At 42.9% G+C, this 26,290-nt stretch overlaps 1 pseudogene; it reads left to right on the forward strand.

Moving 5' to 3' along the window:
- The first annotated feature begins 13,903 nt into the window (after positions 1-13,903).
- On the forward strand, positions 13,904-14,939 carry LOC100407635 (very-long-chain 3-oxoacyl-CoA reductase pseudogene; annotated as a pseudogene).
- Positions 14,940-26,290: the final 11,351 nt, after the last annotated feature.

Consider the following 26,290-nt stretch of genomic DNA (forward strand, 5'->3'; position numbering starts at 1 on the left):
GTCCTTTGTAGGGACATAGATGAACCTGGAGAACATCATTCTCAGCAAACTGACACAAGAACAGAAAATGAAATACTGCATGTTCTCACTTATAGGCAGGTGATGAACAATGAGAACACGTGGACACAGGGAGGGGAGCACTACACTCTGGGGTCTATTGGGGAGAATAGGGGAGGGACAGTGGAGGGGGGGAGTTGGGGAGAGATAGCATGGGTAGAAATGCCAGATGTGGGTGAAGGGGAGGAAGGCAGCAAATCACACTGCCATGTGTGTACCCATGCAACTATCTTGCATGTTCTTCACATGTACCCCAAAACTTAAAATGCAATAAAAAATAAAAAATAATTTTAAAAATTTAAAAAAAAAAGAAAGAGGTCCTTAGGGAGTGGCTGATGGGTTTGCTCTGCAATTCTTTCTTAGGCTTCCAAATTCATCACCCTTCCCACTCTGATGCCCCTTTAGGTACCCTCTATGAAGAGCTTAGGCAGTAAGATAACCCACAGTTTTCATTTCACCTTTGGGGACATTGGTAACATGTTACAATTAAAAAAAAAAAAAAAAAAAAAAAAAAAAAAACAGGACTGCAAATCAGGGGACCTGGTCCTAGACCCACCTCTGCAATTGACCACCTTGATGATCCTTAGCAAGGTACTAACCTCACTGTCCTAATGTTCTATAAAAGGTACTAACCTGAGACAGGGGCACACTGTCCTCACTTGTGAAATGATGGGATTGAACTAGCTGACATTTAAGGTTGCTTTTTGCTTGACCTTCAATAAATCAAACCTGATGAAGAGAAAATAGTTACGTCCCTAGGTTTAACCAAGATCTCTGGAATCTCTAGCTTTTCTTTTCCCCTCTTTTTGTCTTGACAGTTTCTTTATTTTTATAAAACAGGGTAGAATCTGATTCCATCATGTGTACTTTAGTGGAAAGCCTTTTATAGCAACCTGCTCTGTCACACTGCATTTATACGGCAACCCTTGAAGTCTACACTTATCCTGATGAATGGAGTTTCAGCCAGAGCTAAGAGTAGGCACGTGATGTATGGCAGGGGAGGCACAAGAACTACCTTTTAGCTCTTGCCAAGACTTATCCTGTGGGTACCCTGGCTGAGATCATTTCAGAAAGTCTGTGGGGCTAGGTCAAAAGAGGAAGTGTGGAGGGAAGGATTGCCTCCTCTCATTCCCTGACCTCTCTCTTGTCTACTAACCCCCTTCCTTCTGAAAGAGAGGCCGAAAGGAGAGGATGTGTGGGCAGAGTTCTGGGAACCAGGATGTGAGAAGAATCTTCTTGCCATTGGAGCCTGAGCCTGCAAAGTATATCATCCTTGATACCCACCCATCTAGGGGACTGTGCCTTTTTGAAACGCAGGAGCTAGGCTAGGGGAGAATGCATTATTAGAGGGCAAAATTAATTTTTGCAATGTAATTCTGACGTACAATACTGAAGGATGATTCTGGCTTCACATGGGTCACCAAGGCATCTTTGCAGAAGAAAGATGGTTCACAGACCAGGTGCACAGACCAGATCAAGGTAAATTCATCTGTAGGAAAAGCATGAAGTCAGAATCAGGTTGTGCTCATTTCTTGGCTTCCCACTTTGCTAGTGCCCTGGTTTCTTCAGTGTACACTTTGCCTGCTCTTTTGCATGATTTAATTCTGGTATCTCACTCACCCGCACTTCTAATCTGCAAACGCTCAGGGAATTTAACGCCATGCTGTAGGAGTTCCCTACTCTTGGAAGTCTGCTACTCAGGCAGGCTCCATGAGATTTTCCAGGTACTTCCCTGGACTGCCAAGTCCTCCATCTCACATACCCAAGTCCCCAGAACTCTGACCACACATCTTTCCTGTTAATCCTCTTACCTGAAGACTGAAGAGTTGGGTGCTCCACCACCAGCACAGTGACTGTGGGTTTTGACCAATAAGTAAACGAAAAGGAAATAATGAAACCCAAGGGAGTGAGAGAAGGGAAGATCCTAAACCTTTGGAATTCAGAGTGTTTATCTTCTCTGGTTTTTCCAAGACTATCATACTTATCCTCGTTTTATTTTATATCTTTCATTTTTCTTTGGCAAACAATGGCTGAAAGTTAACTGAAGAAAGTGTAGTGGTTCACTCCTGTAATCCCAACATTTTGGGAGAGAGAGGTGGGTGGATCACCTGAGGTCAGGAGTTTGAGACCAGCCTGGCCAACATGGTGAAACCCCATCTCTACAAAAAATACAAAAATCAGCTGGCTGTGGTCGCACGCACCTGTAATCCCAGTACTCAGGAGGCTGAGACAGGAGAATCATCTGAACCCAGGAGGCGGAGGTTGCAGTGAGCTGCGATTGTGCCACTGCACTCCAGTCTGGGCAACAGAGCGAGACTCCATCTCAAAAAACAATAATAATAATAAAAAGAAAAAGAAAGAAAATCTGCAAATCAAAAACACATAAATAAGTATCAAGAGCATGCAGCTGAGGCTCCATCTCTAGAATATGATGATTCCCTTGAAAACTGTTCCTAGCAGATGTTTTTTAGCTGCAGTGCTTGGCCGGAACTTGGCATTTAAAGCACCTCTCTTTGTGCATGAAATGTCCATCCACACGGGTCAGCAAGGCATCTTTGCAGAACAGAGGCACAAGTTCACAGACCAGATCAAGGTAAATTCATGTGTAGGAAAACTACAAAGTCAGAAAAAAGGAAACGAAGCTAAAATTTCAGGAAGAGGTTTCTTCACTAAGGAGGTAAGTCACCGAGTCTAGAAGTCCATTGTTCTGTATCATTTTGAGACGTGCAATGATGAATATGTCTAAGGATTCTTCAGGTTATGATCGGGAAAAGTGTTTGAATAAACAGCAAACAGGACTTCCTCTTGCTAGAGATAGAATATTCAGTGTATCCACTCTTATGTCAGGAGTGAAAGGAAAAAAAGAGAAAAGAGAGGTAGAAAAAGTAAATATCCAAGAAACACAGCCACATGCTGTGATGCTTTAAAGCAAAAATATTGACTCTGTGTAACAATCAACCGGAGGGGCAGCCACTTATGTTTGTGTATGCCATGGCTGCTGCGCTTTGAAAAGCAGGAGTGGGAAGGAAGTGTCACTTTAGATAACTGCAATTTAAGCAAAACAACAGCTTAATAAAGTGTCAGCAGCTCCCTCACAGCTTAAAAACAGATGGGCTTTGCTACCCAGGAAGAAGGAGGATTGTTAGACCTGCTGCAATTTGGAGAGACTGTCCTCACCCTTTACTGAATCATTAAAACTCTGAAAAGCATAAATAATGATCAGGTCCAGAAACTTCAGTGCTGTGTGTCCCATTTGGTCAACAGTACAAAACTACCGACAGTTTTAAATTATAATACAGATTTTTATAGATGGGCAAACTTTGAACAAAGGTTTAGCTGAAGTGCTTTTGCAATCTTTTCATGATAGAGTTCCATGAGGCGAACAAGGTGGCTAACATTTTAAGGTCAGACTATGAAATGTATATACATGTTTTAACCTATCTCTTTTAAATAGAGATATCTCAAGTATTTTTATCTTAATGTTGTGTACTTCTTTCCAATAAAATGTGATTGCTATGGCAACACAGCATTTATTTAAAAAGTAAGCTCTCATCATACCAATGCAGAAATAATGAGATAATAAACCAACATTGTGTCCATTGCAGCTAATTAACGAAGCTGCAGATCCTAACACACCAAAGCTGTGCTTCAAATGGAAAGAACAAATCCATCTCCCTTATCTCCACATTTTTACTCTGGAAGGTGCTGCCAGCAAAGCCCAATTCTTTATATGCTCACACCCATTTTGTCAAAGGAAGAGTAGGTCAGTAAAAATTAATTAAAAGAGTTACTTAAGCAGAAAAGAGAAATTTACCAAGCAATTTCCCACTGCTTGGAGGAAAACCTCATCTCAGGCCATAGTGTCTCCTGAACAAGTGGCTCTATTTTGTGATTTAACAGTAGGGTATTTCTTAGCTTACCCCATCTGCATCCATTTTCACAATGACTGAACAAATGCAATTAGCTTGCAGTGAGCCAAGTAATGGTTTTCTTAAAGGATTGGGAACACTTTCTTAGACTCTAATGTGTACAGATGTCTGCTGCAGCTTCTTCCTGCCAGGCTCTCAAAAGGAGCAGGCACATGACTTTTTCCAGAGTACCAAAGCAAAAGTCTTGCCACAAGAAAACAGTACCATGGGATTGAGGAGCCAGTTGAGAGTGTCGATGGGGAGAAGCTGGTTTCCCTGTTATTTTCAGCTTGGAAATTCTATCTGGTACAAAGAAACTAACACCCATGGCACACCTGCTGACCGGTGAGCATTGCGCTGGTGTGTTTGCACACACTATGGCAACACTCTAGGACTACACTTCCACCAGAACAGAGTCCTCACCTGTCTTGTTCACCACTGTATCCCAACGCCCATGAGAGGCACTCAAAAGGTGAGGGTTGATTTTTTGGGGGAAGGCTAACTGAAAACCCCTAGGAGTCATCCCCATCCTGGGTAGACTCCCAGGGATCTTCTCACTGTCAGTTGATCCCAGAAATCAGCTGACTTCTCAGGAATCGTCACACCTGGGAATGCTCCGAAAGCCCAAAAGCAATACCTCCAAGACTTTCAGATTGAAGGGAACTGGGAGACATTTTAATGGGTATATTTAATTCACTGACCAAAGCAGAGGCCATAAGTTGATAACACAGAAATGTATTCAAAGTGTTGAAATGAGACCATTAACCTAACCTAGACCAACAGCCCTCCATTCTAACTAATTAAATTGGCTAACACTATTCTCTAAAGTTACTAATAATCCAGTATTATTCATTTTTATTTCATCAGTATTTGCCTTCAGTGACAAATATTTGAGAATCTACTATGTGTGTGTAGGCAATGTACTAGAGATGGTGGAGATTCCAAGCTGAAACAGGCATCATCACAGTTAACCAATCAGCCAGCATTAAGATTTTTACTTTCCAGCCCACTGGTAACTATATTTCATCAGCTCTAAGACATGTCCTGTGAATTGTAAGATACATTCTGATTTCAGATGTGGTAGAAAGTGAATTATGCTACAGACATCCCTCAGAGATACTGTGGGTTCAGTTTCAGACCACGACAATACAGTGAAGATTGCAATAAACCAGGTTACATGAAAAGATTTCGTTTCCCAGCAAATATCAAAGTTATAATTACACTGCACCGTGGTCTATTACGTGTATAATAGTATTATGTCTTTTAAAAATGCACATACCTTAATTTAAAAATACTGTATTGCTAAAAGTCCTAATGATCATTTCAGCCTTCAGCAAATCAGAATTGTTTTGCTGGTACAGGGCTTTACTTCAATGTTGATGGCTGCTGACTGATCAAGGTGATGGCTTCTGAAGGTTCACGCGCTGGTGGCAATTTCTGAAAATAAGACAACAATCAAGTTTTCTGCATGAAAGTTTTCATGAAAGACTTTCCTGTAGCATGCAGTTTACCCGCAGTAGAACTTTCAAAATTGGAGTCGACTGTCTCAAATTCCTGCTTTATCAACTAAGTGTGTTTAGTAGTCCAAATGCTTTGTTGTCATTTCCACAGTACCAGAGGCCTCTCCACCAGGCATAGCATCCATCTCAAGAGAACACTTTCTTTGCTAATCCATACGAAGCAGCTCCACATCCATTCAGGTTTTATCAGGAGATTGCAGCAATTCAATCTCATCTTCAGGCTCCACTTCTAATTCTAGTTCTCTTGCTATTTCCACCATATCTGCCGTTTCTTCCTCCACTGCAGTCTTGAACCCCTCCAAGTCATCCCTGAGGGTTGGAATCAACTTCCTCCAAACTCCCATTAATGTTGATACTTGGACCACCTCCCATAAATCACGAATGCTCCTAATGGCATCCAGAAGGTGAAACCTTTCCAGGTTTTCAATTTACTTTGCCCAGATCCGTAAGTAGAATCACTATTCATATCACTTATAATTTTATGAAATGTATTTCTTAAAATAATAATACTCAAAAGGCAAAGTTACTTCTTGATCCATGGGCTGGAGAATGAATATTGTCTTCACAGGCATGAAAACAACATTAATCTTCTTCTTCATCTCCATCAGAGCTCTTGGGTAACCAGGTGCATTGTAAATCTGCAGTAACATTTTGAAAAGAATCTTTGTTTCTGAGAAGTAAGTCTCGAGAGTGGGCATAAAATATTCAGTAAACCATGCTGTAAACAGATGTGCTGTCATCCAAGCTTTGTTGTTCCATTCATGAAGCACAGGCAGAATAGGTTTAGCATAATTCTTAAGGGCCCTACAACATTCCAAATGGTAAATAAACATTGGCTTCAACCCAAAGTTACCAGCTGCATTAGCCCTAACAATAAAGTAGGCCTGTTCTTTGAAACTTTGAAACCAGGCATTGACTTCTCCAGCTGTAAAAGTCCAAGAGGGCATCTTCCTCCAACAGGAGGCTATTCCGTCTATGTTGAAAGCCCATTGTTTAATGCAACCACCTCACCAATTGTCTCAGCTAGATCTTCTGGATAACTTGCTGCAGCTGTTCAGCACTTCCTGTTTCATCGTGCATGTTTATGTTTTGGTTTCTTTCCTTAAGCCTCAGAAGCCAATCTCTGCCACCTTTCAACTTTTGTTCTGCGGCTTCCTCATCTATCTCAGCCTTCATCGAATTGAAGAGAGTTAGGGCCTTGCTCTGGGTTAGACTTTGGCCTAAGGGAACATTGCGGCTGCTTGGATTTTCCACCCAGACTGCTCAAACTTTCTCCGTATCAGCAACAAGGCTGTTTCATTTTCCTGACGTTCATGTGCTCACTGGAGCAGCACTTTAAATTTCCTCCAAGAACTCTTCCTTTGCATTCACAACTTGGCTATTTGGTGCAAGAGGCCCAGTTTTCAGCCTGTGGTGAGGAAGGAGACCCAGGCATCTGGGATCAACTCCCCTTCGACTTCCACACTGCATTTCAATAGAAGAAAAGTCTGGCCAACTGGTGCCTCCTGAATCACCTTCCTGTAAATAACAGGCTTGGTATTAAGGAAACTTTCCGGAAGACTCTGTTTTTACTTAAACAAGATCAAACCTCCATCTGGAGACCAGAACCTTTTCACGTGTGATTCCTAAAACTGTAAACCCCAAACCCTTTCACATGTGATTCCTAAAGCTGTAAAGCCAAAACCCTTTCACTGGTGATTTCTAAGGCTGTAAACCTAAGATTCTTTCATGTGTAATATCTAGAGTGTAAGCCCACATAAAGGCAAAACCTTCCCTTGTTAGACGAGCTGGGTTAAATCATCGCCTGCTTCCTGGCCATAATAAGCCTCTTCCTTCCCATTTGGTGTTCGAGAGCTCTGTTTCTTGTGGCCGCTCCTGCTACAGTCTGAGTTTCTGGCATGCCTTCCTCACTAAGTTTAATCGTTACTGGCTTTTGATGAAAGTGACAGACATGCAACTCTTCCTTCATTTGAACACTTATAGGCTGTTGTAGAGTTATTAATTGGCCTAATTTTAATATTTTTGTGTCTTAGGGAATAGAAAGGCTCAAGGAAAGGGAGAGAGATGGGAACAGCTGGTCAGTGGAGCAGTCAGAACACTTAAGACTTACTGATTAAGTTAACTCTTGTATGGGTATGGTTTATGGTGACCCAACACAATTACAATAGTGGCATCAAAAGTCAATGATGACAGATCACTGTAACAGGTACCATAGTAATGAAAAAGCTGGGAATACTAGAAGAATGACCAAAATGTGATACAGAGACAGAAAGAATAAGTGTGCCTGTACTGTTAACGCTCCCTGCATTCAGTTCTGCTCTGCTCTTACTTCCATCATCACTTCCCTGCTGCTGAGCCACACACAGAAAAGAAAGGAATCCGAAAGTGCATGATGGCTTAGAAGTGGGACTGTTTTCATCAGAAGAAAAGTGGTAATCTAAATTCCCATTAAACTTTTCATCCCAAGCCTCAGTATCCCTCTACTACCACAATATGCTGTCTCACCTTCATTTGTATATACACACATGCACAATTTTTAATTTAAATGGGAATTGACTAAAAACACATTTTTAATGACGAAGTGAAATGATATGAGGATTGAAAACTAAATGTTTATGCTTGTATGTGATTTTGCAGATGCATAAGTAAACCCATTTGCTACACATGAAAAAGAATGACGCTTTTCTCATAGTCAGTGCCAAACGATTGACAGGCCAAGCTCCGCATGCTTCAGGCGCATTGCATTCTAGGTAGACAGCCTCAGTTCTACTTCAAAATGGGTATCACTAACATGTATGATTTTGTAGCTCAGAGGAACTTGTCCAAACAACTTATTTTTTTTTAAAAGAAATTAAAAGTCATCTTTCTTTAACTCATTTCTCTCTTTTTTGGTACTTTGGGGATAGAAAAAAAGTTCACCATTGCTAAGTAGATTTTTCCGTACAAATAAATGAAGAATTTGCAATAACTTCTAATGCTGAATCTTGGAGAATTTTCAAAGTATAGAAATTTGATCAGTAAAAATGAGAAAAAAATTATAGTTCTCTGAAAGTCTTCCGTTTTTGTAAAGGTATCACAGAAAACTTACTCAAATAGGAATGGATACTCAAATAGGCATTATAGGTTTATATATGTGCCTCTTCCTGTGGTACTCAAATAGGAATAGTATCTATTCCTATTTGAGTATCTATATCCAGATAGGAAAGATACCCAAATAGACACATACATACACCCCAGAGCCATCAGCCTCCCAAGAGAGGCAGGGTGGATGCTGGGTTTCATAGCACCTGGCATGTAATCAGCTCTTAATAAACATATAAATTGAATTAATGAACGAATAAGTGACCTGCACAGCCATGTAAGAAGAAGCCACGGATAACAGTCATAAGCACAGGATAACAAGTCCAGGTTACAGAATGTTAATAGAAGCTATACAAAACCACTGCCTAGCCCTAATTATACACCAATGTTCCTACCCAAAAAAAAAAAAAAAAAAAAATGAATGCGTATGAAGACATAAAATCAAAGAGGCTCAAAAGGATGAATTAGCTGAGGACAAACTGGCTAAGATGAAAGTTGTGTATTTCTGGTAAGGGTGGTGGGCGGGTTTCTTGTAACATATAGAACCAGAGAGAGTTTGAATGTCCACACAGAAAAGGGAGGCAAACTTAAGCAGAATCCAAATGGGCTTTCTCATGTGGGAAATTTCAGAGCGAAGGCCAGGTATGACTCTGTTGGCCTTCCCTTGGGGATTCTGCAAGATGCAAACCAAGCTCATGTGGGGTACAGGGACTTAGAGATCCTCAGGGTGCACTCCTTGCAGCGTGTGCAGTCCACGGGCAGATTGTGCCAGAGGCGATCTCAAGTCCACGTGTCCTGAATCACATCCAGGGCTGCTGTCCTACAATGTGTTGTTTGCCTGGGTCTTCTGCAGGAAAACCAAGGGCACGACTGTGCGACTCAAATCCTGAAAATAATTGAAATAGTGGCTGAAGGCAAACAGAATAGTCTTCGGATCGAGACGTGCCATTTAGCCTTGTCACAACTGCTCATCAAAATGAGAGGAGCAGATTCAGATACTGAATATTCTTGCCCGCTGCAGCAGAAGCTGGCCCCCAGTGAGGGGTGGGAGGGAGGACAGGCGGCTGAGGAATCCTTGCTGTGACTAATGCAGTGCCACAGTGGCTGGGCTGCTGCAGAACTGCTGAGCTGGGTTTTACTCTGCCTCAGGTGTCACTGACAACATTGTCAATTAGGTAGAGATTGCTGAATCTTTATTCCTGGCAATGAAGCGAAAAATAGAAAGTGCACAGCTGGATTTTCTGATCACAGGTTGGGTTTGTGAGGCTTAGGGCTGGGGAGGGAGGGAGTCATCTTTTAATGTGCTAAATGAACAGTCAAGCTGGAAGTCAATATCTATAAAATTGTAAAGGGAATTCTATATTTTGTCTGCTGCCAGTTCTCAGAGCTGTTCTTTAAAAAGAAATAGCAATTTTCTTTTAGGGAATTATATGAAACAAGCAAGACCCCCCCCAAATGGAAAATCATCAGACTTAAATAATTTAAATACAAATTCTGTCTTCTCTTTACAACTAGTCTATATATTTCTTGGGAGAAGGGACCCTGTCCACCTTTTTATTCGCTGTGTGTATATGATGCACACAGCAGGGAATAAATGCATATTTTTGGAATGAATGAAGGAATACAGACCTAACACCACTCAACTGTCCATCAAGCGGGAATGTACAGGCCCAAAAAGGAAGCATAAAATCAATATATAAATTTATAAATGAATAAAAAGTTTGCAGCCAATGTATTAGAAAGGAAATGCCCCTACTAGATAGAGCAAGGACTTTAGAGCAAGAGGACCTGGGTTCAAATCCTGACTTCACCACCTCTATGTGATCATCAGGAAATTATTTCAATTCATAAGCCTGAATTACTAACTTTCCAGGGTTGTCATGGTTCTACAAAAGCCCGAGTCAGATCGTGTCACTCCTGTGCTCCAACACCTCCCTTCAATGGCTTCCAGTTCATGCGAAGTAAAAAGGAATGTCTTTGCAAGAACTTAGAAGGTTCCACAGGACCTGTCCACTCCCCACCCCCACTTACCTCTCTGACTTCATCTGTTGTGTCTCTCCCTCCTGAGGACTGTCAGCCACATTAGGGCAGAAGCCAGCACATTCCGCTCACCTTGACTTCACCTTCTCTCTTTCTCTTGATAAGCACCCTACTTCTGCTGAGTCACCCATTTACCAATAGACTTGGGTCAGGTGTGGCTTTCCAGTAGACCACCAGGGGTCCAGAAGGTACATCTGGAAATGTGAGGAAGTTACTTCTGCATAGCGTAGCCTTTCATCAACGCAAAAGAGAAGATGGGAGGGAACTAGGCTGATAAACTCCTGCCTTTTGTGAATATGCTGAGATGCAGTTTCTCCTTGCCATCCTTCCCTAGAACTCTGACAAGCCAAAGAAGATGCAACCTGCTGTACTTCTTGGCAGCTCTTGATGCTGCAGCCAACTCAATATACATCACATGGCTTCACAACTCTCTCTCTTTTTTTCTTTTTTTTTTAGATGGAGTCTTGCTCTGTTGTCCAGGCTGGAGTGCAGTAGTGCAATCTTGGCTCACTGCAATCTCCACCTCCCAGGTTCAAGTGATTCTCCTGCCTCAGCCTCCTAGCTTCACATCTGTTATCTCTCTCTTCTTCTTTCTATATTCTCCAAATCCAGCCTTGCACCTCCCAAATTCTTGCTTCAACCTCTGCCTCCTTGAAGAGTAGAGCGAGCATTATCATATCTTGTTGATTTATAATATTTCATTATTTTATGTCTTCTTCTTAGAATGTAAGTTCAATGAGGGTAGAGATTTCATCTATTTTATCCACAGCAGACTGAATAGTGCCTGGACCTCAATCAGCATTTATAGAATGAATAGATGAGTTTTTAGTACCGTATCCAGCATTGTATCTGGCACTTAGGAATTGCCAACTAAATGGAGATTTTCACCATTATTCTTATTATCTACAATCTTTAGGATAAGCTGTACTGTGTACTATGTGTATTACACAAAAATAACTTTTTATAGGAACAATATTAAAAACACATATAGTGTAATATTTTATAATAATAATATTTCAAGACATTTTCTGGATTTGACCTTCTTTTTTTGCTTAATACTAATAATACTCCAGTAACCTCACCAATGGGAAATGAACAAACACATATGACAAAAAATAGGGGAATAAAAGAAATAGGAGATACAGGCAAAAGAGCAAGGAGGAGCTAAAAGAAGAAGCTAAGAAGGTAGAAAGATGTAGGATTGGTGAGGGAAGAACATTCCTGGATGCTGTGGCAAGATATAAACAATGATAGAAAGAAGGCGGGGCTGTCAGAGAAAGGGGCGCGAGACAAAGACAATTCATTATATACTTTTGCAATGTTGTCTCCAACCTTATACCTTTGAGATTGCAGTTAGAATACTTAAAAAGCTATATTTTCTTTCCTTGCATATATTTTTTCCTAGCATGTTGCCAACAAGCTGGTGGCAACTGCTTTGACTTCATTCATTCCCATTCATTCCCATGGTTCATAAGAGATACTTTCTCAGAGAGTCATATTTCCAACATTCCCTTGGAGTTTTTAATATACAAAATTTTCACTTTATGATTACATATCTGAAAAATTCAAAAGAATCAAAGGAAAATATACTATAACACTGAGAGAATTTAGTAAGGGAGCAATTTTTAGAATTAACAAAGAAAAGGAGCAGGCATGGTGACTCACACCTGTAATCCCAACACTTTGGAAAGACAAAGCAGGTGGATCATGAGGTCAGGAGTTTGAGACCAGCCTGATCAACATAGCAAAACCCCATCTCTACTAAAAATACAAAAATTAGCTGGGCATGGTGGCATGTGCCTGTAATCCAAGCTACTCAGGGGACTAAGGCAGGAGAATAGCTTGAACCCGGGAGGCAGAGGTTGCAGTGAGCCAAGATCGCACCACTGCACTCCAGCCTGGGCAACAGAACAAGACTCCATCTCAGAAAAAAAAAAAAAAAAAAAGAATTAACAAAGAAAAATACTCATTATATATTGTAAACAAAAACCAATAAGAAGATAGACGAGAAGATCACATTTGTGGTAGCAAAAATGAGAAATACCTAAGTATAAATCTTACAAAGAACTGCCCAAAACCTACATGAAGAAAATCATAAAACATTTACGAGAGAGGCACAAAAGTGGTCTTAAACAAAATGAAAGACACTCCACGTCCTTAGATAGGAAGATCCAGCACTTTATATATATATATACACACACACACACAGACACACACACACACACATAAGCACTCACTAAGCTGATATATAAATTTAATGTAATACAAAGTTGGAAAATTCCCAGATTTCTGACCTTGACCAGACAGGCTAATTACATAGAATTTATTTGGATGAACATACAATTAGGTGAAGCACCTTAAGAAGGGAGGGAAATGGCAAGGAGGGTGGTGGAAAGACTTCTCAGATATTAAAACATCCTATGAAGCCACCATCATTTCAAAAGCTTTATATTGGTGCTTAAAATAGGTAGACATGATCCAGAATATAAAATCCAGAAACAAACTTATATGATTCAAAAAATTTAATGTACAATAAAGTCAACTCTTCAGCAGTAGGGAAAAGATGGACTCTTTCACAGGGGGTGTTAGGATAACTGGATCACCATACGGAAGAAAATAAAATGGAATCTTTACTCGTGCTGTATGCCAGGATAAATTTCAAATGGGATGTATCTAAATACATAAAAATAAACAAAATCAAACCATAGGTACTATAAGAAAATGTGGCTGAATTCCTCTTTATCCCAGGAATGAAGAAAACTTGCCTAATTATGACTTGAAATCTGAAGCAATAAGTATAACATTTGATTAAGAAAAAGCCTTTTTTAGTAAAACACACACACACACACAAGCAAAGCAAAAAAGGGAAATGATAAAATAAGGAAAACTACATATATCAGAAGTGAATACACAATATCAAAGTGATTCTAAATGAAAAAAAAAAGGCTCACAGCTTGACCAACATTAGTCTAGAATTATGAACAGATAGTTTATGAAAAAATTAAAGTGATGGACTCTTAGGCAAATTAAATGATGCTCAATCTCACTTATAATAAAGGAAATGTTAATTAATATTATACTAAGATACCACTGGATTTAAACACATCAAATATGATTGAATTTATAAGTTTATAATGATACATACAGGCAAAAATCCTTCCTTGATCGCTTCTGGACGTTGCCTGAGAACCAATTCATCGTTACAAAAATCAGTAAGTAAAAGGATGAATTGATCATTTGTTCTGCCCTTCCCAAATGCACTGTTCCTCAGTGTAGTTAAAGAGGTGGCACGAAGGTAGTGAGGCCTACTGGAAAGCCATGGAGAGCACTCTCCCTGTCGCCGGCTTCCTGTACTGGGTGGGCGCGGGCACCGTGGCCTATGTAGCCCTGTGCATCTCATACTCACTCTTCACGGCCTTCCGGGTCTGGGGAGTGGGGAATGAGGCGGGGGTCGGCCTGGGGCTCAGAGAATGGGCAGTTGTCACAGGTAGTACTGATGGAATTGGAAAATCATATGCAGAAGAGTTAGCAAAGCGTGGAATGAAGGTTGTCCTTATCAGCAGACCACAGGATAAACTTGACCAGGTTTCCAGTGAAATAAAAGAAAAATTCAAAGTGGAGACAAGAACCATTGCTGTTGACTTTGCGTCAGAAGACATTTATGATAAAATTGAAACAGGCTTGGCTGGTCTTGAAATTGGCGTCTTAGTGAACAACATGGGAATGGCATATGAGTATCCTGAACACTTTTTGGACATTCCTGACTTGGAAAATGTGATCAAGAAAATGATAAATATTAATATTCTTTCTGTTTGTAAGATGACACAATTGGTGCTGCCTGGCATGACAGAAAGATCTAAAGGGGCGATTCTGAACATCTCATTTGCCAATGGCTCGCACCCTGTCCCAATGAGGACCATCTGTTCTGCAACCAAGACTTTTGTAGATTTCTTGTCTCGGTGCCTCCACGAGGAGTATAGGAGCAAGGGCATCTTTGTGCAGAGTGCTCTGCCATACTTTGTAGCTACAAAACTGGCTAAGATCTGAAAGCCAACTTTGGATAAGCCCTCTTCGGAGACGTTTGTGAAGTCTGCAATTAAAACAGTAGGCCTGCAGTCCCGAACCAATGGATACCTGATCCATGCTCTTATGGGCTCGATCATCTCAGTCCTGCCTTCTTGGATTTATTTTAAATTAACCATAGATATGAACAAGTCTACAAGGGCTTGCTATCTGAAGAAAATCAAGAAGAACTAAGCATTGATAACTCCACTCTAACTTGGCCAGATGCTCCAGCGTGTGCATGTTCACTGCAAGGCACCCTACTGGTCTTGAAAATCTAAAGTTGTTGTTTGAGTAGTTATTAAAATGACTAAATGTTATCTTAAGAAGAAAACAGGAGTTACTTTTAGGGGTTCTGACATATATTCTGGATACTACCAGAGGTAATTTTGAAGTTTAATATAAATGCTCATATCAAATGAATGGAGAACTAATATTGTCAAGAACAGCTAATCGGAAAGAATCCTCTCATAGCAAACCACAGCATGATAGACTCAATCCCAAAACTCAGCAGCTTTATCTGCTGCAAAATGCCATTGATCATTATTTCTATATTTTCTCTGAAGCTAATTATAAAAAGTAATGCACACAATGGAACCTAAGACACAGTACGATAACAGTATTAAGAGGCTGGCCTTCGGGAGGTGATTAGATCTTGAGGGCTCTGCCCTCAGAAATGGGATTACAGCCCTTCTGAAAGGGCTCTGGGAAACTAGCCAGGCCTTTTGCCCTTCCATCTCTCCTGCCACATGAGGATACAGTATCAGTCTCCTCTGGCAACAAGGCTCTACCTTGGAAGCAGAAAACAGGCCCTCATCAAACATTAAAACTGCTGGTGCCTTGATCTTGGGCTTCCAGCCTCCAAAACTGTGAGAAATGATTGTTCTTAATCAATCCCCCAGTCTCAGGTGTTTTGTTAGAGCAGCCTGGAATGGGCTAATACAGTAAATAAAAAGAAAAATCCAAGCATTTTTTCTGCCTTTCCTAAATGAACTGTCCCTGAGGGTATTAAATAGGTGACTGGGGAAACATTTTCTTTATAGAAATAATTCAGCTAATGAATGAAGCGTAAAGAGTTAGGTGTCATCATCACTTGGCAATGCCTTACAAATTAATGCATTTAGTCAATCAGGGGTTGATTTGATTTCCGTGTGGATCTCAGGCCAACAATGGAGTTTCTATTTTTAAAAAGTGGTGAAACAAAACAAAAAAGAATATGAGACAGAGACCACAGGCGGTGTCTAGTCCATTCTCACACTGCTATAAGAACTGCCCGAGACTGGGCAATTTATAAAGAAAAAAAGTTTAATTGACTCACAGTTCTGCATGGCCCGGGAGGCCTTGGGAAACTTACAATCATGGTGGAAGGCAAAGGGGAAGCAAGGCACCTTCTCCCAAGGTGGCAGGAAGGAGAATGCCGAGTGAAGCAGGGAAGAACCTCTTACGAAACCATTAGCTCTCGTGAGAACTCACTATCACGGAACAGTATGGGGGAAACCACCTCATGAATCAATTACCTCCACCTGGCCTCTTCCTGAACACATGGGAATTGTGGCAATTACAATTCAAGATGAGATTTGAGGAGGACACAAAGCCTAACTATCTCAGGTGGCCTGAAAAGCCAGGACATCTACTATCTGGCTCTGTACCGAAGCATCCTCCTGCCACCTTCAGTGCTCATCCGCCAGGTCCAACCCCACAAAGAGACGTGAGGCATCTTAGTGACTTTCGGTGAAAGGAAGTGCAGGCCAGCATGGAGCTATCTTGTCAGTCACCCCATACCATCACCACGGCTGGTGTTCAAAGATGCAAAAGACTAGTGTCTTCACCTCAGGATGGACCCATAGTGTGGCAGGTGTGGCAGGATTCCTGCCGCAGAGCCGCCATGGGATCCAGCAGAGGCTGGTCTTCAACAGAGACCATGTCCCCACCTCAACCCTAGCCTTCCACTGTGTCCCTTCCTGATCCCTTCTCCTCCTGAGGGTTCTGCCTTCATAAACCCCTTGGGTAGTCTTCCCTGGCTCCAGTTCTGCTTCTGGGGAACGAAACTTAAGGCCCTTGGCGTCAGAGTGTGAGGGCTCAGTGGTGGGGAGACCTATTGGTGCCCATGGCTTCTTCACAGGCTGGAGGTATCTGCCAAATTCCACCAGCACAGCAGGTCCTGATTTCACCTGTCTCAGACTCTTCAGCTTGACTTCCCTCCTCCCAGAAGTCCCTTCACGGCTTTGACATCAGGGACACGGGGGCAGCCCCAGGAGTGAAGCAGAAGAACTGGCAACACTGTCAGGCAGGCTCCGGGTGACATGACTGCACCTACCTTCCCCACAGACCACCGGCAGCAACACGGATTCCAGAGGGGCTCCGACGCCTCTTATTCCCACTGGATTTCTATCCGACTGCACTTCTCCATCCATCTCAATGTGCACCATGTCTGGGGATGCCTGGGCTCATTATAGACCCTACTCAAGTCGTTGTCAGCAAACCTGTCTAATGTGGCAGAGGGGAGGAAAAAGAAAGGAAAAAAATGGAAAAAGTTATTACTGCTTTAATTATTACTACGTTTCCCCACTAGATTTCACATGGCTAACAGTTTTAGCTCTCATTTTTCTCTTGCAGAAATGGAAGAAAAAGCGTTTCTTTTTTTCCTGATTTTGTGAGTCTGGAGGGAAAGGCAACATTTTGTGTTGTCATTTGTACGTTTTGCTCCACATGGGTTCCTTGCCACACTGATGCCTGCAGAGCCGTCAGTGGTGGGAGAGAGCGCAAACCACTTTCCCTTTGATCATTCTGCAGCAGATCTGGGCGAAATGACGCTTGCAATGTCTTGATTTCTGCATGTTTGCAGAGCAAATCGTTTTTAAGGGTATATGTACACTGTTGGAGGTCTGCTCCCTGCTCAACACGGCTGCTCAAGTTCCACAAGGCACCTCAGATTCCCGAGGTAAAAGACCTCACAAAACCCCTCTGTCCAACCAGCTTTCCAAGATGAAGCTTCCGTCGAGTCGCCTCCAGGGATCAAATGTCTTTAAGAAGACATTTCAGAGTATTCAACCAGGTTTCTATCCTAAGTAGACGCAGAATGTATTTTCCAATAGAGCTTCAGTGTCGGGGAGCAGCGTTCTCTCCCCCACCCAGGGTTTCAACTTCCTGCAGGTCGTCCTAGGGTGGACACGATCTGGGACACGTTTCCTATTTCTTATTTTCTATGGATACAGTTTTCCTTTTTTGACCTGCTTTTTATCCTATTTTCCAATCTGGCCTGTCATGTTCATTCCACTCCTGTTGTGAAAAGGTGCTTCTTGTCTAGTCCTCCGAGATGACCCAGTGAAAGGCAAGCAAGTCAAATAGGAAGGCAACTGAGTGCACAGAACATGGGAGGGTCTGATCCCAGCACGAGGCTTTTACAAAGGGGTTATGTGGTTACTGAGGGAAGTGCTCTCTTTCTGGGTCCACAAGGGGGCGTAGTTTTAAGGGCAAGAACTTCTGCCGTGATGTTCCCCTCCCATCTCTCTCCATCTGGGAAATGTAATGGTTTATGCTTGAATTTCGCAGGCTCGGGAAGAAAGTAGAAGTCAATCATTCCAGCAGAAGTTCTAAGGAACTCTTTTCATTGGCCTGGGGTCTTAGAGAAGGTGGGGGTTCCTCCCAGGTTAAAAGTCCCCTTCTTCCACACCCCTTCAGACTCCATGTTTGGGTCCCCTTCCATCAACACTCCCTTGGTGGAAACTGTTTTTCTCTCTCCTGGATTTCCCCTCTGGGGTCCCCTTTCACACTCTCTCGAGGAAGTCTGTCTTCCCCTCCTAAACTCCATCCCTCTCTAGTCCTTTCCACTCAGTGTGGAAGCTGCTTTCCTCTCCTGGATTCCATCTTTCTGGATTCTCTCACTCAGTGTGAGAGTTAGCTGTTTCTTTCTCTCTCCTTCTCCTGTTTCTCTCTCTCTTTAAATAAATCACTTTCTACAGACACTTCTGAGTCCAGCATTTATTGCACACTGCACCATGGTCTCCTCTCTCATTCTTGAGAGAGCAGGAGACCAAGAACCTGGACAAGGAGAGGCAATAAACAAGTACAATTTCCTGGTAGCCAAGCCCATGTGTTTCACACTGAATTCTTCCCAAGTTGAGCCCTCTCTTCTATACTGACTGCATTGCTTTCGCTTTTCCTTCAACGTTTTCAACATCCCGGTGCTTATGTTTCGAAACACCAGTGCAGAATTCCAACTGTGGGCTCATCGGCTTTCTCCAGACTATTTTATTTGTGTTTGCCAGGATTCTTTTCTGAGATGAATCAGAATGCTTTTTCTACTGATAAAGAAGCAAGGCAGCCTCACTGCCCCACACCCTGGGCTGTCCGCCATTCTTCTTCGATCCAGTCTCCCCCAGTGAACTTGAAATAGTAGCAATCGTAACAATGCCTTCACTGCATTACATGGTTCTCAATAGTTTACAAAGCATTTTCACACATGCCATCTAATTTACTCCTTGCAACAATGGATGAGATAAGTAGAGCAGACGTAATTGTTTGTATTTTACAGAAGAAGAAGCACAGTTAAAGAGGAAGGCTGGTTTGGCCAAGGTCAGATGGCAGATAGCTGGCCCAGGTAGAAATCAAGTCCAGAGTTAACCAGAGTTTCTCCCCATCTAGTCCAATTCCACTCCGCACACACTTAACCAGCCTTCCCTTTGTGTTCGGTACTTTGGGGCTTCCCTGGGACAACTGTGAGGGTGAGGATTCATGTTCATGTCCCTGCTTAAAAGAAATAGAAGGAGCCAGGCGCAGTGGCTCATGCCTGTAATACCAGCACTTTGGGAGGCCAAAGTGGGCAGATCGCAAGATCAAGAGATCGAGCCCATCCTGGCCAACATGGTGAAACTCTACTAAAATACAAAAAATTAGCCAGGCATGGTGGCACGCACCTTTAGTCCCAGCTACTCGGGAGGCTGAGACAGGGGAATCACTTGAACCCTGGAAGTGGAGGTTGCAGTGAGCCGAGATCGCGCCACTGCTCTCCAGCCTGGTGACAGAGCAAGACTCCATCTCAAAAAAAAAAAAGAAAAAAAGAGATAGAAGGAAGTCAAACTGACATCAAACAGCAGTGGCTGGAATCAAGGAGCCTCTCGCCTTGCATTTGTTGTGTGAATTTAATGTGGTTCCAGGAATTTATATATTCTATGCTTTCTTCTATTTGGAAAAATCGCTTTGGGTTTGTTTGTTCTCGAACTGTGTGTCAGGAATGAAAAGCAGGATGCAGAGGATGTTCAGTGCCTATAAAGCTGAGCGACGCCTGTGATTAACATGGACAGCAGAGGCCAGCAGGGACTAGCAAAGACAGTCACGCAGAGAAGGGTGGAGGCTCACCATGGAGAAACCAGTACTTACATGGGGAGCTGAATAAAAAAACGAAAGATACTAGCTACATTTACCGAATGTTTATTGTGCTCCAGGTGTTTCAATTAGCTATCAATGAGCAACAGAATACCCGCAAATTTAGTGCCTTAAAACCAGCCGGCTTGGTGCGGTGGCCCACACCTGTTAGACCAGCACTTTGAGAGGCTGAGGTGGGTGGATCACCTGAGGTCAGGAGTTCAAGACCAGCCTGGCCAACATGGCGAAACCCCGTCTCTACTAAAAATAAAATAATTAGCCGAGTGTGGTGGCGAGCACCTGTAATTCCAGCTACTCGGGAGGCTAAAGCAGGAGAATTGCTTGAACCTGGGAGGCAGTGGTTGCAATGAGCCGAGATCGTGCCACTGCACTCTAGCCTGGACGACAGAGTGAGACTCTGGAAAAAAAAACCACAATACTACTACGTGTCAGCGTGTCATTTCTGAGTTCACTGAGGAGGCCCTGCTGACTTGGGCTAGGCTCAGCGTTCTCATCTTGGCTCACTCATGTGTCTGCTGTCCACTGGCAGGATGGCTGGGCACAGGCTGGTCTCAGATGCCAGTGGCTGGGACAGCGCGGCTGGACTGCACAGTGTGTCCCCCTGCAACAGGCTAGCCCACGGCAGTTTTCAGGGCAAAGCAGAGGCGCACAAGTGTGAGCAGAAGTTTGCGGTGACTCCGCAGGCCCAGGCTCACACCGGCCACAGGATCACATCTGCTGCACTCTTGGAGACAGTACAGGTCACAAGGCTGGCCCACACGCAGGGGAGGGAGGTCAATCCCACCTTCTGATGCCCACCGTGTTCAGACATAGTGCAAGCTCGCCACGCAGAGAGGACTTTCCACACTGTCATGGATAATCCCCACAACACCTAGAGCTAAGGAATAGTCTCTGATTTGTTATTTTTACTCAGCATACTTTTGAGAACTTTGATGGAGCGAACAGATTTCATTTTCATCTGAGATGTATTTTAAGAACACCTCTTGCCCAGAAGTTAAAAAAAAACTTCCTTCATAATTTGTGTTACACAAAAGGAACGTCATTAGCTCTAACCACGCCCCTCAGAGCTGCAGAGTATTTTAAGACTTCTAGTCAAAGCTAAAACAAACTGTCAGAAAGAATGTAATGTCTTACCATGGCACATGTATACCTGTGTAATAAACCTGCGTGTTCTGCACATGTAACCCAGAACTTTAAGTACAATAAAAAATAATATCTGAAATATATCCTTCTGAATATCTTTTTGTAAATGTCTAATCACAAATGGTCATTTTTTAATGGGGCACTAAAGGCCAGACTTGATCTAACACCAACAACAGTAAGCAAGTGGGAGAAACACAAACATCTCTCCACGAAGCCACTCGTGTGACAATCCTTGTTTACTACGAAGAGTGGTTTTCTGATGATTAAATAAGAACTTCTACATTCCACCATGCCCTGTGTGTGAGGAATGAAGAGCGGGACACAGAGGATGTTCAGTGCCTATGAAGCTGAGCACACAGAAGTGGAACTTCTATGTTCCACCACGCCCTGGAATGGTTCTAAGACACACTTCTGTGCTTGCTGCCACTCCTCCCAGTGGCTGTCCCCTGTCTAGGGGCTCCCATGCACTCTCCACCCCCAGCAGAGTCCAGTGTGCACCCTCAGGTGGACAGAGGAATACAAGATGGGTCTGAGCCGGGCTAGTTGAGCTGAATCTCCAGCTCTCTCAGTGTTCGATTCCCCTAGGGTAGAGCAAGGAGCTGTGTTAAGAGTTGGATGGATGGCTCCTCCAGCTTTTACCTGCTAAGTCTGCACAGGGAGCCATCTCCTAGGTGCAGCCAAGTCAGGGCATGGAGCGGAGCAAGAGTTAGAGGCCCCATAGCAGGAGCAGGCTCCATGCCAAGATCCTCAGCTTAGCCTGGGAAGGTTGGATTTCTGTGGTTACATTTAAGACACAAAACGTATTGAAGACAGATTCACATTAGCGATTACAGAAACTAGCAAATAAATGGAAACATTTCTTCTGGCCCTTGAGCTGCAGATTAGAGATTTAGCTGGGAACCCGGAATTTTGGCTTTCAGTTCTGCTTCTGCCACTTGCTGGCTGTAAAATCTGGGGCAAGTTACTGCACCTATTCAGAACTCAGTCTCCCCAAGAGTGAAATGGGAATATGAGGGGCCTGCCTCAGTGGGTTCTTGTTTAAAGAAGCTATTATGTTTAAAGACTATGGAACAATACCGGCAAACTGTGAGCACACGTCAGGCTGGTGCAGCACAGCATCAGGGCACAAAGAGAAGGCCAGGGCTCCTGCCCTCACCTCTAACTCTGAGTGGTGACTCAGGCTGCTGCCCCTAATGGCCTAAACAGTAGGTGCAGAGGCCTGACAAAACCCAAGAGCTATACAAAGTCTCAGGTCCTGGAGATCAGTCTAATTTTCACTGTCAAGCAGGGAGAGGCCCTTCAGAAGCTCCTAGGGAAGCCCCCAGGCTCTGACAGCCACAGCCAGTCCAAAAACTCTCTACCACTGCTGGGCAAACAGGTAGCAGTGGCTCTCCCTCCTTCCTCACTCCCACCAGCCTCCCAGTCCAGGCATCTTTTTCTCTTTAAAGATTCCCAAATGTGAATTTGAAAGGTAAGGAGGGAGAAGCAGACAAGAAAAGGGAAAGGATGTGGTAGGAGCTGCTTCTAATCCTCACAGCGTTCTAGAAAGAACCATTCCTCAGGCTCCCACTGTGTGCAAGGCTCTGCGCAGCTGATTGCCCAGGCTACAGAGGCTGCTTCAGACAACTGTTTGCAGGAGCTACAAGGCACGCATGCACACACATAGGCGTACACATGCACATATAGGTACACACATGCACACACGTAGGCATACACACGCACATATATAGGTACACACATGCACACACATAGGCATACACAAACACATATAGGTACACACATGCACACACGTAGGTGTACACATGCATATATATAGGTACACACATGCAGACACACGCACATGTATAGGTACACACATGCACACACGTAGGCATACACAAACACATATAGGTACACACATGCACACACGTAGGCGTACACATGCACATACATAGGTACACACATGCACACATGTAGGTGTGCACATGCACATGTATAGGTACACACCTGCACACACATAGGTGTACACATGCACACGTGCATGCACACAGTCACATGTGTGAATGCACACATAAACACAGGCACACACACACAGGCCTTCCACATACATAACTATACACATGTATACACACTCTCAGGCGGAGCTACTTCCAGCTGCATGATGGCAGAGGCAGTGACAGGAATGTCCAGCTTACTGATCTGCTGGTGAAGACCCAGATTAGTTTCCTGGGTGGTGACTTTCTGTCCAATACTTGTGCCCTGTCTTCTAGAATTTGAGGCATTGAGAATTGACAGCCATGAGCACTGGAGGTCTGTAAACATTTAGCAATCAGCCCTTTGGGGGTTGGGGGTACGTTTGCCAATTTCTGGGTGTAAACACTCCACTCATGGATGATTTCAGGCTACCAAAATGATGTCACTGAGAGCAGTGTTGGTAAGAGACGCCAGCAGTCAGCTCTTGTAAACAATACAGCTGGCTTAAGTACTAAGGAATCCCAGTTTGGGTAAAATGAAGGAATGGTTTTCCAGATCAAAAGACCACCGTGGAACCAAACACCAACAAGAGACAGAACTGACACATCATCTCATCTACTGGCCAAAATCTACTTATTCAATTGACAACAAGTGCTCCAGTCAACCAAAACAGTGGAGAAATCGTAGGAAGAAAACACTCCCTTTTGATTTATGACACAAAGCATAGTTAACAACTGTAGAATCTTTTTCTGTCCAGAAACTGCAAAATGATAAGTATTACTGTATAAGCTCTGCTGGACATCTACTCTGATGAGATTTTCAGTTGTCTTGTTTTGGTTTTGTTTATAATAACTTTGAAAGCTCTTTATCACACTGAATTTGGGGAAAAAGAGAATTTAGTAGAAATGCACCCAAAGTGAGGCCAGTGTGGAAGGATATGCCACCTCACATCTGTAGGACAGTTTGCAAGAGGGATTAATGGTCAACTGAATCCTCAGAAATGACTGACAGGAGTGGGCAGAAGCAAACTCCCCCTTCCTGAGAAATCGCTGAGTCCTTCTGCAAGCGACAGCCTTGTAGCAACCTGCAGAATCCTCATCAAACAACTTCTTTCATTCCTCTGCTTCCGCCCGGTTGTTTGAGGCTCAAATTTTTATTATGTTTTCTGGATGTAAACTTGAGATGGCTCCCAATGCAAACAGAGAAAGCTCCTGTTACAGTCCATTTAAAAAACTGCCCACTCGAATATGGGAAGAGAAAACACATTCTGTATTTATTCGAAAGCAATGGAGCCTCAAACAATAAGTTAAGATTACAATATTCCTGAGGGAGGCAAAATTTTCAGTTTCGATATAAACTATACAACTGGTTATCTCTATACCATTCAGAAACTATCACGGCCAAATGAGTGAAATATGCTCTGGACGACCAAGATCCTTTACAGAATAGCAATCAGAAAAAAAGGGGAAAAAAGATTAAAAAAAAAATAGAACATCTCCCCTTGACACTAACCCCCAAGCAGAAAGCTGTAAACCTATCAGAAGTGTAGATTTCACATCTGATCCTTCAGGAATGTATTAATGAAGCTATAAGATGATCAGAGCCTGAATTTATGAAGCATCAACTTCTTTCCAACTCTAGATAAACATTAAACTCCGGTTTATAAGAGGAAAGGAGTTGATGAGTCTGGGTGTGATCACTTTAAGTAAATGTAATATCCAAAGTCTCAAAAACAAACAACTTGAAAAACAAGCAAATAAATAGAAAAAGGGCAGCAAACAGCTGGTTACTTTACATGTCATCTGGTCGAGTTTCACACACCTCCACCTGCAAGCTCCCGAGGGAGGAAACCAGGATTCACAAAGGTAATCCTCTACTCACGTTCTCACAGCTGGTCAGTGGAAGAGACAGGATCAAAAACAAGGCTCTTCTGCCTTTGCCATGAAAATAGCATACAAGTCCAAAGAAGATAAGAAATTATTAGGGCAGGAAAAGAGGCACCCAGCACTTGCCTCCTCCACAAAGAAGGACCAAAACAGCAAATAGATAACCACACTTCGAATAGTGCATCTAAGATAATATACTGGAATTCAGCAGGGAAGTGGCAGGGACTCTTTGAGGCATGGAGCAGGGGAAAGCGAAGCAGCTGGCCTGCCTGAGATCAGCACAAAGCCAGAAGGAACTTTCCATTGTGGGGAAAACATAGGCAAGAGATTCCTAACAGTCCACATTCCCACCACAGACCCCTGTAATACTGGCCACCAGAGATCCCCTTGGCCTTCACAGGCCCTGAGCCTAATACAGGAAGCTGCCTGGAGTATGCATGGATGCATTGTCCTGGAGAGGAAATGCAGGGTCCTTCTCATCCCCCAAGACCCAGGCTGCTACAGCATGGCACCATTTTGAGAGCCCAGCCTCCACCAGCCTCCACTGCCCTGGAGCCCAATATCCCCTGCATCTCCACATCCATGGACGCCCCCTGAACTGCCCCCATGTCCACCCAGAGGTCTTTAGCATCACAACACCATCTGGACCCAGTGGTTTGGCTAGACCCTCCACACTCTAGCCCATGCAATGTCCTATGCCCACGCAGAGAACAGGCAGTGCAGCACACCAGGAAGGCTACCCTCAGAACAGAGGGAGCCCAAGTGCATGCTCAAGAAATTTACAAGAAAATAGATATCAAAAAAAAAAAAAAAAGAACAGAATAGAAATCCTAGAACTAAAGAATTCAGTGAACAAAACAAAAATTACAATGGAGGCTTTAACAATATGCTAGATCATACAGAAGAAAGAATTTTTGAACTTGAAATAACTCAGTCAGACAAAAAGAGAGAAAAAAGAGAATGAAGAAAGCCTACGTGACATGTGAGACACCATAAAACAAACAAATATTTGAATTTTCACAGTTCTAGAAAAATAAAAGAGATGGGAAAAGGCATAGAAAACTTATTTAATGAAATAATAGCTAAAAACTTCCCAAGTCTTTCAAGAAACATAGACACACAAATATGGGACACTCAAAAATTTCCAGATTGATTCAATCCAAAAAAGTCCTTTCCAAAGCACCTTGTAGTTGAACTATCATTAGAAAAACAGAGAATCCTAAAAACATTAAAAGAAAAATGTCAAGTCACATAT

This window comes from Callithrix jacchus, chromosome 2, assembly GCF_049354715.1.
Source record: "Callithrix jacchus isolate 240 chromosome 2, calJac240_pri, whole genome shotgun sequence".
Taxonomy (NCBI): Eukaryota; Metazoa; Chordata; class Mammalia; order Primates; family Cebidae; genus Callithrix; species Callithrix jacchus.